Below are 14,292 nucleotides of genomic sequence, written 5' to 3'. Positions count from 1 at the left end.
TTAGGATTAGTTGATATGTGCAGGAGTGTTGACAATACTGACCCCATCTTTGGCCCTCCATCTTGTTCAAGTCTGCTTGATGACCTCCTTTGAGGTTATGTGTTCCAAGACTCTTGGAGATTAATGTATGAACGTTAGAAATGCCCATCTAGGCTGGGACAGGGGAGGCTTGCTTTGGTCTCCCATGAATCTGTTAGAGCTAACAGTCTTTTCCCTTTCCAACAGACAGTTGGCACCACAAGAGCTAATTAAATGTTAGCTGTCAGGTGCACTTGAACCCTTTGATCTTCCTACACTGCCCTTCTGTGCATCCATTCACTCTATAAAATCTGTAGACTAAAGTCTGGACTTGGAGAATAGCTATACAGCTCCAGTTCATTCTCTGTCCCATCCTTTCTATCAGTAACTTCCCCTGAATAAACCAGAGGGGGAGACAAACCGTAAGAAATTCTTAATCTCAGGAAACAAACTGAGGGTTGCTGGAGGGAAGGGGGTGGAGGGATGGGTGGCTGGGTTATGGACATTGGGGAGGGTATCTGCTATGGTGAGTGCTGTGAATTGTGTAAGACTGATGATTCACAGACCTGTACCCCCAAAACAAATAATACATTATATGTTAAAAAACAAAACAAAACAAAACAAAATCTAGTGGCTTAAAATAGTTAGCTATACCAGACTTTTCAAGAGCACATCCATGGTGTTAAAAGGAAAATACACCCAGAACCTTACTGTACTTCTGCTCAAATAAATACCTGTAATCTTTCTACTTAAGATATTGCTGAAGCTAAGAACCAGAATAGAATACATGAGACTACCTTGGATGTACATGAAGTTTCTTAAGGTATTCTCAGTTATTTTGCCTTTCATGTGACCTATACCATCCCTTTTCTACAAAAAACAAACAAAAACCAACCAAACAAACAAAACTCTATGTAAACTATATGGAGTCACATGCTTCATTTTTCTGTATCAAAATGCCTTATTAGTTTGGAGAATATTTTACAGCCCCTCCTTCACCTTCTAATAATGTTAAATTACATGGGAAGTGCTGTCAAATGAGAAGTACTACCAAGCCTTGTTTATATTTTATTTATATAAGTGTTCTAGAAGTTGTAAAAAAAAAAAATCTCTAAAATTCTGATATTTTCTTATAATGTAATCAGTCCTGATTCTGATTATCTTGAAACATTGTATGTCACAGAAATAACCAAATTTCCTTCTCAGTCTCTTCATAATGAACTCTCATCAGCCCTCTAACCATTGCTGTTTCTAAGTCCTTCGTCATTTATGCACGTTTTTCATCTTAAGTGTTTCATCTTCAAAGACATTCATGAGAAAGACATTGACAAATACTCAAGGGCACAGGTTTTGATAAATTTAAGATCATGACACTGAAAAGAATAAGAGTTCCTAAAACTTTAATGAAAACTGCTTTGTTTCATTTTTCCAGACTCCAAAACCCTTTCTTCTCTCCTTCAAGCTATCTATAATTTACAGCAATTTGGTAAACTAGGGCTTTACCACAAAAGTTGAAGCATGTATCTTTTTCTCCCTTCCTGATCCGTCCAGAATTCCAATACTCTTATTTTTCATGATAATGTATATATTTGCATAAGATCAATAAGAATCTGTTCTCCTTGTAACAGAACTTTCAATGTACCTAGCCCCTGCCTCTTTGACCCAGAGCTGATAAAAGGAGATAACTTCAATACTAAAAAGGCCTAATTACTTCTGTTAAAATATCCGTGCTTAAAGAGCATTCTTTTCAGAGTACTCCTTGGAGATGAACACTGTAAACATCACACCTCGCAACCTGGGGACTTCATCTACCAAAAAGGCATCTCTAGAAAGACTCTCTACCACCCCTTTGGAAAGATCCCATCAGGTGCTGTTAACTGACTCTTGTGCAGCCAAACGCCGCAGACATTTGGATTCATGTGTTACATCTGAAGAAAGTACCCAACCTATTCTGGACCCACACCCCAACTTGGTCACCTGAAAGTAAAGATTTCCAAGATTTGAAGCAAATGACAGCTGAAAGAGATAGCTTTCCTAGGATGTCAAGACCAGGCCTTTTCTTGTTGCTGCTTCTTACTTTGTTTTTCCCTCCCCTCTTTTTCTTGGAGAGGTAATGGTCTTGTCCACATTTCTTAGTGTATTGCAAAAGTGGTAAACCTCTCTGACTGCTGAATCTGTGAACAGAGACCCTAATCTGTTCACAATGTCAGAGATCACTTGTCTTACTTGTAATTAATTTCTCTTTAGTCCCAAATACCACTGCTGATTTTACCTACAAGCCTATGAATATCACTTATGTGGCTAGGCAGTTACAACTAGGTGCTTCAATTCCTTGTTTCAACCTTTCCCCCCATCATAACCCTAGTAGCTCAACCAAACTTTTCCATCTTTGTCAACTGTACAGCACTTGCTCCCCCACATGATTTGCCTTACCTAAATACAATCTGTTCCCCAGCAACCTAGGGAAATACAAAGAGGTCTACACCTTTATGAGAGGTTTTTAGAGAAGACCCCTTTAGGAAGGGATCACCTCTCACAGAATGTCATCCCAAATCTTCTGACCCATGGCTTCAAAAGTCCAGTCAGGATACTCCAGCTAATAAATCTGTCAATTGCAAGACATTTGCTGCATCCTTTATGCTCCACTTGGGTTTATTTTTGTTTGCAGTGGACAGCATTTCCCAGGGAAACATGAATGCTTAGATAGCTGGTAAATTGGAAATCAATGTGTATTGGAACATTTAACTATCCCTGTTAACATCTATCACAAATCAGAAGCCTCCCATTTGTCCACCCTATTGAGCCTCCCTGTCTGCCGTAAATGGGAAGGTCAAGGAAGCATACATAGACTCAAGGTTTGTCTCCCTAAGGAGAGCCTTTCTCCCATGGATCACAGTGCCAATGGATGCATAATCAGAAATCTCTTCCTAAATTTAGGAGAGCTAGCTGACTCCACAGCTAAAGCAATAAAAGCCCAATGAGGATCACTTGATTCATTGGCTAAAATAATTTTGTATGATGACATAGTCTTTGATTATCTACTTGCTCTGTTAACAAGGAAGTATTTGTGCAATAGCAAGTACCTTTTGCACATGGATAAATTCTCCTGAAAAGTAGAAATCCAAATTGTACAAAATTAGGCAATGAGTACATTGATTACAACAAATCCCACCTAACGATCCATCGTCCTTTCATCTATTTGGTGAGTTGCCTACAGGCTTGGGTTCCTGATTTTGGACTATGACACAAACTAGAGTCATTATTCTCTTCTCCTCTTATCCTGTATAATCAATTTTAAACTTTGTCCCTATTGCCTGTCAGATCTCTGCAGAAGTGATGCACCAAATAGGGTGAAGCTGGCTCAGTGCTTTGAGATGACCTCCAATGCTTATATCCTGGAAAAGATACAGACTTCAGGTGGAAGATGCCTGAAAGTTCTCCCCCATCTCCTTAGGGAGGCCTTGATAGTTACCCAGTGTGGCCTTCATGGTTTCCAGTCAGTGCACTTCTCTTCCAACAGGGGACGTGACAACCAGAGAAGGTAGTTCTGGCACAGAGACAAAACCAATACATGCAGAGAAACTGACTTGATCAGCAATGCTTTTGAGGAATGGTCTGAATCACAAAAGGAAAATGTGAAAATGAGCAAAAGAAATTTCATTTAAAATAGGGTCAGGAAGCCCTGAAAGAAGAACTCTCATGCACATATCCCTTATTGCAGCCTGTATCACCAACAGGAAGTAAGAAGATAATTCTCTCTTGACAAGGGAGGACACTTCACAGAAGAATTTATCTTCTGTTTTTAAGAAAAAGAAGAAAGATCTCTCCCTGCCCCAGGAAAAATGTACTAACTACAGACTTGCAACCAATAAGAAACCACCATAATCTCAAACTCTTGAGGTGTCCCATGAACATTCTTTCAAGACAACTCTCCCCCATTTTCTCCTAAAACCCAATAAAGGCTGAACTTCATTCTAGCTCTTTGGTCTTTCCTGTGGTTTGCCATAGTTTGCTTTTCCTGAATAGCAATTACTCTGCTATTCCTGAATAAATTCATTTTGCTAGTAAAATAATTGGCTATGTTATTTTAAGTTTAACATCCATAAGAGCCATTCCTCTGACCTCACCTCTCAATACCAATGCCCTTGTCCAGATGTCTGGTTACCATGAATTATGCTAAGCACACACACACTGCCTGAAATAGCCCAGGCAGTCCAAAGGGATGGAGTCAGAGCCAGGCTCCAATACCTGCCTGGGCTCCAGTGTGGAGGGGCACAGCCCTAAAAATCACCCTGAAGCAGAAACTGCCAACTGGCTACCATCAGTTCTGATTTGGACATTTTTCCTGAAGGGGTCCTGGGTTTCTCCAGCAACCAAGACTCCTAGGTGTCTCTTATTAGATGATAGATGTCCCAGACAGCTTGCAGAGCCCCACCATGAGGTCAGGTGACTAGTACCCTCCAACACATTCCTTCAGAGGGAATGTGTATATTTCTGTTTGTTAGATTTAGAACAAGGCAGATGCTTTGTGTCGCTAAGATTCTCCTCCCATAACATAGCTTCTCCTTATACTTGCCCTGTTCCAGATCCCTGGATTCCCTGACCTGTGGGACTTGTACAAGTATGGTATGTACCACATCAGCTGGCCTTGGGCAGCCTGGCCCTCCAGGCCCTGTGGAGCTCCTGCTGGTCCCCACTACCTACATCACCTCCTGCATAGTGAGAATCTACCCCCTGAAAACCGTTCTGAGGAGTCAGGTTTTGGACTGGCTACCTGAGCATTCCCTGGCTTCTCCAAAATCCAGGCTCAAAAGTGACGCTCATTGGAAGATATCCAGAAGAACTGACCTGGCCCCACCCTCAAAGAATAGTACAGCTCTGCCTTCAGGGCAATACATGCATTCGTGTAGGTTAGGGCTTGGAATTAGGTAGATACCTTGTACCCCCAAAAGCTGATTCCCATGGCCAGGCTTCTTCTGACACTTGCCTTGTAATAGGTCCCTTGCTACTCTGACCAGGACAGCTTACACATGCACTGTGTACATCCCATCATGAAGACTCTATAATGAAATGTGAAAAATGTATAAAGGCAGGAGGACAATAGCAAATGTGCCTGACTCACTAATCCTACCAAAATTACTCAAGAGGTAGTTTAGGGATAAAATGGATTATATATAAACTTCCTGAGGATCCCTAGAGACCTACTGAAGACTTAGTCTGGACAAAACTTAACATTAAGGAAACTCCAGATGTTGGCCTAATTACCAAATCCAGAAAGTTATATTCTGTATTAAAAAGAGCAACTGGGGGCACCTGGGTGGCTCAGTTGTTAAGCGTCTGCCTTCAGCTCAGGTCATGGTCCCGGCATCCTGGGATCGAGCTCCACATCAGGCTGCTTGCTCTGCGGGAAGCCTGCTTTTCCCTCTTTCACTACCACTGCTTGTGTTCCCTCTCTCGTTGTGCCTGTCTCTCTGACAAATAAATAACTTTAAAAAAAAAAAAAAAAGCAACTGGGGAGGTTAGGAAGAGGGCAGAGTAAGATAACCCTGAGCTTGCCTCATCCCATGGATTCAACAAGGTAACACTCACATCAGTGTAAATAACCCAGAAAACAACCAAAAGACTAGCAGAGCAAACCCTACAACTAAAGATAGAGAAGAGGCCACATCTAAGAAGGTAGGAAGGGCAAAAACACAGTTTGGGAGCGAAATGGACTATGGCCATCTGCGGTCCAGAGGGAGCTCAGAGAAGGGCAAGAAATAGACTGTCACACCAGGAAGCCCACATGAGGGAAGATAAATCCCCATAAGACTTGGCTCTGAAAGTGAAAGGGGCAGAATTTCATAAGTTCTTACAACCAGCAGGTCTTAAAGAAAGCCTGGAATTTTAAAAATCCAAGCAGTTGGCTCTGGGAGAGCCCAGAGCACTTTAGGAAGCTGAGTCCCAATCCTTAAAAAGAGAGCATGACAGCCAGCCAGCTGAGATATAGTGTAGAACCAGTAGTTTGAAAAACATCTTAGACATATAGGAAAGGGAATTATTTATTCATCTCAGAGTGTATCCTAGAGAGGGAAGAATAGTAGGGAGACTCCTCCAGGAACAAAGGAACTGGCAAGCACTATCCCCCCCTTCTACCCCCCAGCATAAACACAGGGCCCCCTGTTGGGAATCTGTACAGTGTCCCACACTCACTACCTAACTTGCTTACACCCAGCTCCACTCCTTGGCTCCTTGCACTTCCTCAGAGCCACTCTTCCCAGTCACACTTGCCACAATCTCCATGCTATAAGTCCCTCATCTAGAAGACTCATGCAAATCCCACCAACACCTCATAGATTTTACAGGGCCTTGGTTCTGGTGGCAGCAGGTCTCATCTTGCAAGCAGACCAGCACACACCTTTTTAAAATGTACTCTACCCACTCCAGCTGGGGCCAAATTCTGCCCACAACAAAGAACCTCTGCAGATGATTAAAAGGACACAACATCAAGGCATAGACAGCACACATAGGAGATACTCCCTAAAGCATCAGATCCTAGGGAATAGGAGGCACTTCACTGCAGGACATTATAAGATCTCTTATTCACAAGGCAATTACCTTCAAGAGCAGGAGACATAGCTGACTTTGCTAACACACAAAATCAGACACAAAGACACAAAATGAGGAGATAGAGGAATATGTCCTGAATGAAAGAATAGGACAAAACCATAGCAAGAGACCTAAATGAAATGGATAGAAGTAATATGCCAAATAAAGAATTTAAAGTACTGCTCATAAAGATACTCACTGGACTTAAGAAAAGAGTGGAGTACATCAGTGAGACCCTTAACAGAAAGAAAAAAAGAACCAATCAAAGATAAAGAACACAATAAATGAAGTTAAAAATACACTTGATGGAATAAACAGTAGGCTAAAGGATATAGAGAAATGAATTAATGACTTGGAAGACAGAGTGATGGAAATCAATCAAGCTGAGCAAGGGAGAAAAAAAAATACACAAGTTGAGAATAGTCTTAGAGAACTCAGTGACTCTATCAAGCATAATAATATAGGCATGATAGGGATCCCAGAAGAAGAGAAAGGAAGGGGGTCAGAAAATTTATTTGAAGAAATAATAATGGAAACTTCCCAAATCTGGGAAAGGAAACAGATATCCATACCCAAAAAGTATAGAAATCCTCCAACAAAATCAACCAAATGAGGTCCATATCAAGACACAAAGTAATTAAAATGGCAAGAAGTAGTGAAAAATAAAAAATTTTAATAGCAGCAAGAGAAAACAAGACAGTTATATCCAAGCAAAAGCCCATAAGGCTATCGAGGGATTTTTCAGCAGAAACTTTGCAGGCCAGAAGAAAGTGGAAGGATATATCAAAGTGCTAAAAGAGAAAAAGCTGCACCCAAACAATACTCTATCCAGCAAGGCTATCATTCAGAATAGAAGGAGAGATAAAGAGTTTCTTAGACAAACAAAAACTAAAGGCATTCATGACCACTAAATTAACCCTACAAGACATATTAAAGGAGATTCTTCAAGGGGAAAGGAAAGGCCATAAGTGAGAGTATGAAAACTAGGAATAACAAAAGCAATATTAATTTTTATCTGTAAAAATCTAACTGTAAAAATCAGTCAAGAGATTTACAATATGAAAGGATATAAAATATGACACCATATATCAAAAATATGGGGAGGGGAGTAAAGAAAGTGTTCAAACATAAACAGCCATCAACTTAATATACACTGCTATATGCAGAAAATGTGTATACAAATGTAACTGTACCCACAAATCAAAAACCAGCAATAGATATGTAAATAATAAAGAGGGACCAAGTATATGACTAAAGAAAACCAGCAAACCATGAAAGAAAGCAAGAGAAGGAACAGAGAAAAACTATAAAACAACCACAAAATAAGAAACGAAATGGCAGTGAATATATATCTATTAATAATTACTTTGATGTAAATGGACTAAACATTCCAATGAGAAGACAGAGGTTGACAGATGTATTAAAAAAAAAAAAAAGACCCATCTATATCTGCCTACAAGAGATTCATTTCAGACCTAAGATATATGCTGATTGAAACTGATGGGATGAGGAAACACTTATCCTGCAAATGGATGCCAAAAACAAGCTGGAGTAGCAATAGTTAATCAGACAAAAAAACAAAAAACAAAAACTTTTTTTTTTTTAAGATTTTATTTATTTGTCAGAGAGACAGAGAGCACACAAGCAGGGAGAACAGCAGGCAGAGGGAGGAGACTCCCCACCGGGTGAGGAGCCCAATGTGGGACAAACCCCAGGACCCTGGAATCAGGACCTGAGCAGAAGGCAGACACTTAACCAACTGAGCCACCCAGGTGCCCCCAAAAAAGACTTTAGAACAAAGGCTATAACAAAGGGACAGAGAAGGACACTCTATAATCATAAATGGTACAATTCAACAAGAAGATAGAACATTTGTAAATATTTATGGACCCAACATGGGAGCACCCAAATACATAAAGCAGCTAATAACAAATATAAAGGAAGTCATCAATAGTAATACAATAATAGTAGGGGACTTTAGTCCCCCACTTACATCAAGGAAGAGATCAACCTAACAGAGAAACAAGGAAACAGTGGCTTTGAAAGTAACACTGACCAGATGGATTTAACAGATATATTCAGAAATTCCATCCTAAAACAGCAGAACACACATTCTTCTCAAGTGCATATGGAACAATCTCCAGAATACATCACATATTAGGCCATAAAACAAGTCTCAACGAATTCAAAAAGATCAAAGTCAAACCATGCATCTTTTTTGACCACAGCAATATGAAACTAGAAATCAACCACAAGAAAAAATCCAGAAAAAAACCCACAAATTCATGGAGGTTAAACACTACTAAACAACAAATAGGTCAATAAAGGAAAAATGAATAAGTAAGTAAGTAAATAGAGACAAATGAACATGAAAACACAACGGTCCAAAATCTTTGGGATGCAGCAAAAGCTATTCTAAGAGGGAAGTCTTTAGCAATAAAGGCCTATCTCAATTAAAAAAAAAAAAATCTCAAACAACCTAACTTTAAACCTCAGAAACTAGAAAAAGAGGAACAAACAGAGCTTAAAAACTAGCAGAAGCAAGGAAATAATAAGGATTAGAACAGAAATAAATGAAATAGAGATTTAAAAAACAGTAAAACCGATTGATGAAGCCAAAAGCTAGTTCTTTGAAAATATTGATAGAATTTGAAAAAATTTTAGCCAGACTCATTTAAAAAAAAGAGAGAGGGAGAGGGGATTCAAATAAGTAAAATCAGAAATGAAAGAAGAAAAATAACACCTCAGAAATACAAAGGATTATAAGAGAACGTTATGGAAAATTATATGCTAACCAATTGGACAACCTAGAAGAAACAAACTCCTGGAAACCTATAACCTCCCTAAACTGAATGAGGAAGAAATAGAACATTTGAACAGACTGATTACTAGCAATGCAATCAAATCAGTAATCCAAAAACTCCCAATAAACAAAATTTCAGGATGAGATGGCTTCACAGGTGAATTCTACCAAACATTTAAAGAAGAGTTAATACCAATTCTTCTCAAACTATTCCAAAAATAGAAGAGGAAGGGAAAGCTTCCAAATTTGTTCTGTCGGCCAGCATCACCCTGATAACAAAACCAGATAAAGACACTAAAGACAAAGAAAACAATAGGCTAATATCTCTGATAAACATATATGGAAAATACTCAACAGAATATTAGAAAACCAAATCCAACAATATATTTTAAAAAATCATTCACCACGATCAAGTGAAATTTATTCGTGGGATGCGAGGTAGTTCAATATTTGCAAATTGATCAATGAGGTATATCATGTTAACAAGAGGAAGGATAAAAATCATATGATCACTTCTATATATTTAGAGAAAGCATTTGACAAAGTACAACATCTATTCATAATAAAAACTCTCAACATATATAAGTAAATAATAAAAGCCAAATAATAAATAATAAAGGCCAATCTATGAAATAATAAAGCCCATCTCAATAAGGCCATCTATGAAAATCTCATACTTCACAAAAACTTCACACAGTTGTGAAACACTGAGTGCTTTTCCTCTAAGATCAAGACCAAGATAAGGTTGTCCACTTTCATTGCTTTCATTCAAAATAATCTTGCAAGTCCTAGCCATAGCAATCAGACAAGAAAAAGGAATAAAAGGCATCCAAATCAGTAAGGAAGAAGTAAAACTTTCATTATTATTTGCAGATGACATGATGCTATATATAGAAAACCCCAAAGACTCCACCAAAAATTTACTAGAACTAAAAAATGAATTCAGTAAGGTTGCAGAATACAAAATCAATGTACAGAAATCTGTGTCATTTTTATATCCTAATAACAGAGCAATGGAAAGAAATTAAGAAAGTAACCCATTTATAATTGTACCAAAAATAATAGACTACCTAGGGATAAACTTAACCAAGGAAGCAAAGGACCTGTACTGAAAACCATGAAAGAGTGATGAAAGATATTGAAGACAGCACAAACAAGTGGAAAGATATTCCACACTCGTGGACTGGAAGACCAAATATTGTTAAAATGTCCATATTACCCAAAGCAATCTACAGATTTAATGCAATTCCTATCAAAATACCAACAGCACTTTTTCACAGAACTAGAATAATCCTAAAATATTTATAGAATCACAAAAGACCCCAAACAGCCAAAGCAATTAAAAAAAAAAAGGCAAAACTGGAGGTATCACAATTCCAGATTTCAAATTATACTACAAATCTATAGTAATCAAAACAGCATGTTATTAATACAAAAATAGATCAATGGAACAGAATAGAAAACCCCAAAATAAATCCGCTTTTATATTATCAATTCATCTTTGACCAAAAAGAGGGAAGGATATGCATTGGGAAAAAGCCTCTTCAAAAAATGGTGTTTGGAAAATTGGAGAGCTACCTGCAAAAGAATGAAACTAGACCACTTTCTTACACCATACACAAAAATAGCCTACATGTGAGACCTGAAACCATAAAAATCTCAGAAGAGAGCACAGGCAATAATTTCTTTGACATGGGCCATAGCAACATCTTTCTAGATATCTCCTTTGAGACAAGAGAGACAAAAGCAAATATAAACTACTGGGACTACATTAAAATAAAAAGCTTCTGCAGAGCAAAAGAAAATCAACAAAACTAAAAGACAACCTACTGAATGGGAGAAGATATTTGCAAATGACATATCTGATAAAGGGTTAGTATACAAAATATATAAAGAACTTCTACAATTCAACACCCTAAAAACAAATAATTCAATTAAAAAATGGGCAGAAGACATGAACAGACATTTCTCCAAAGAAGACAGCCAGATGGCCAACAGACACATGAAAAGATGCTCAACATCACTCATCATCTGGGAAATGCAAACCAAAACTACACTGAGATATAACTTTGTACCTGTCAGAATGAATAAAATAAAAACACAAGAAACAGCAAGTGTTGAAGAAAATTAAGAGAAATAGGAACCCATGTGCACTGTTGGTAGGAGTGCAAACTGGTGCAGCCACTGTGGAAAACAGTAAGAAGATTCCTCAAAAAGTTAAAAATGGAACTATCCTATGATCCAGTAATCACACTGAGTATGTACCTCCAAAATACAAAAACTAAATCAAAGGGATACATACACCCTTTTGTTTATCGCAGCAGTATTTACAATAGTCAAATTATAGAAGCAGCCCAAGTGTTCATCAAAAGATAAACTGATAAAAGAGAAGTGGTATATACACACACACACACACACAGGAATATTATCCAGTCATAAAAAAATGAAAGCTTTTCATTTGCAACAATAGGGGTGGACCTAAAGAGTATTATGCTAAGTGAAATAAATCAGAGAAAGACAAATACCATATGATTTCACTCATGTGTGGAATTTAAGAAACAAAACAAAGGTGCAAAAGAGAGAGACAAATGAAACAGACTCTTAACTATAGAGAACAAACTGATGGTTACCAGAGGGGAGGTAAGTCGGGGGAGGGGTGAAATATGTGATGAGGATCAAGAATACAGTTATCACAGTGAGCACTGAGTAATATATGAAAGTGCTGAATGGCTTTATTGTACACCTGCAACTAATATAACACTGTGTGTTAGCTGTAGTAGAATTAAAATTAAAAACTTAATTAAAAATCCACCAGCAGAGATTTAGAAATCTGGATTATTTGTGATGGTATCACAAACATCATAAAATCAGATGAGGGGACACATTTCACAGGAAAACCAATGCAAGAATGGGCTAAGAAACAAGGAGTAATGTGGAATTTCTGGTTGCCATACAATCCAACTGCCTCTGGATCAGTTGAAAAGTATAGCTTATTCAAGCAAAAGCTTAGGTTGCTTAGTAACAATCTAGGTATGAAAGCTTAGACTAAAATGATGTGGGAGGCAGCAAGATCTCCAAACCATAGCTATAGAAAAGTAGAAAAAGTTCCTATTGAATTAATATTGCAGACATCCACAGAGATCGGAATTAGCACTAACAACACCCCAGAATCAAAATTAATCTAATTAAAAAACAATCATATAGAGTACTGCAGAAATTACAGCATCTGCAACACACACACACACACACACACACACACACACACACACACACACACACAGAGTCTACTGGTTGACCGAAGAAAAAACACTGTTACATCAAATGAAGGAAAATAGCATAAAGCCTCTGAAAAAATTTCAGGCATGAAGAACACCATGTTTTACTATATCAACACTAGATGCCTAATATTTAGCCTAGCGTGATGCAGGATGATGATGTTTGGGGCAATATTGACAATAATTATGGCCCAATATTGGCATAAACTATAAATCTCCTTGAGTGGCAAGAAAAACAGCTATAAAAAACAGCTACAAATTTATAGGACACTGTCTTAATTTTGTAGGCATGAATCATCTGCTATGCATTATTAACCCTGTAAGTATTACTCTGTGGGTCAGTGCAGCAGGCTTACCTACCGGCCATACTACTTTGCTGATCGTTCACTATTGGACACCATCCTCACTGCGGCCTTGGATACTTCCCTGACATCTCCAGCCATGGTGATTGTGCCATCAGTACAAAATGGAATGCCACATTCTGTTCCAGATACAGCTCCAGAGTTTGTGACATCTCTTCCTCCTCCAGACTACTATCCCAGTCACTTCATTGCAAATGATACCAGCATTACCAAATCCAACCTTTCCACCCTTCCTCTTTTCTGTAAAGCACCATGTACTCACTGTGAAATTGTCATCAACTGATTAAAAAAAGTGGAAACTTCCACTTCACTCTCCACTAGAATCAATGAGGACACCCTGAACAACACCCCCTATTAGAAGCTGACTTGAAGGAGAAAGATTGGCCTGACCACTAACTGTCTCTTGGTATGATAAACCAGTGTAGACAGGGACCCCTGGGTGGCTCAGGTCATGATCCCAGGACTCTGGGATCAAGCCCCACATCTCCTCTCAGGCTTCCTGCTCAATGGGGAGTCTGCTTCTCTCTCTCCTTCTGCCCCTCTCCCTGTTTATGCTCTCTCGCTCTTTAAATAGATAAAAATTTTAAATATATATATATATACACATATACATACATATATACATACACATCAAGGCAACCAGGTCCTGACTTTTGTAATTTTTATCTTACTAAATTGAGCGTAGCAGTGGACACACGCCAGAGATTCTGAAAATACATCAATTTAACTCCTTGTTTACTTCGTGTAGGAGCACTTTATTCTATGTAAGACCAACTGCTGAATACCCAGAATGGGCAACTGCACTTGTAAATAGCCAAAAATAGCCAAAACATTGATCATTTACTACACTCTCAACTTATACCATTTAATCCATAGTCACCTATTGGAAAAATAAAGAATGCATTCATGTACACTATGTCTAGACTTTAAAAGAAGAGATGCCACCTTGTAAAGTCTACAGAGGACACACAGGAAACAGCATGTAACATATCATTATCCTTGGTGGTACACATCAGACTTCTCTCTCACACCAAAATTTGTACTTCAAGAAGATGGGAACTTATATTAAGGAAACCTCTCATGGTCATAATGGAAGCTACAATACTAGCCTACACTTTGCCATTGAATAAAGAGAACTTTCAACTGAGATACTGATCCCCAAATTGTGCTGTTTTATCCATCTTTGTTTATGCCCAATTTACAAACTATGCCATGAACAGATTTGCTAAGGAAGGAAACCCTTACA

Source organism: Lutra lutra, chromosome 1 (genome assembly GCF_902655055.1).
Source record: "Lutra lutra chromosome 1, mLutLut1.2, whole genome shotgun sequence".
NCBI classification, from domain to species: domain Eukaryota; kingdom Metazoa; phylum Chordata; class Mammalia; order Carnivora; family Mustelidae; genus Lutra; species Lutra lutra.
Note: the sequence above shows the minus strand (reverse complement) of the source record.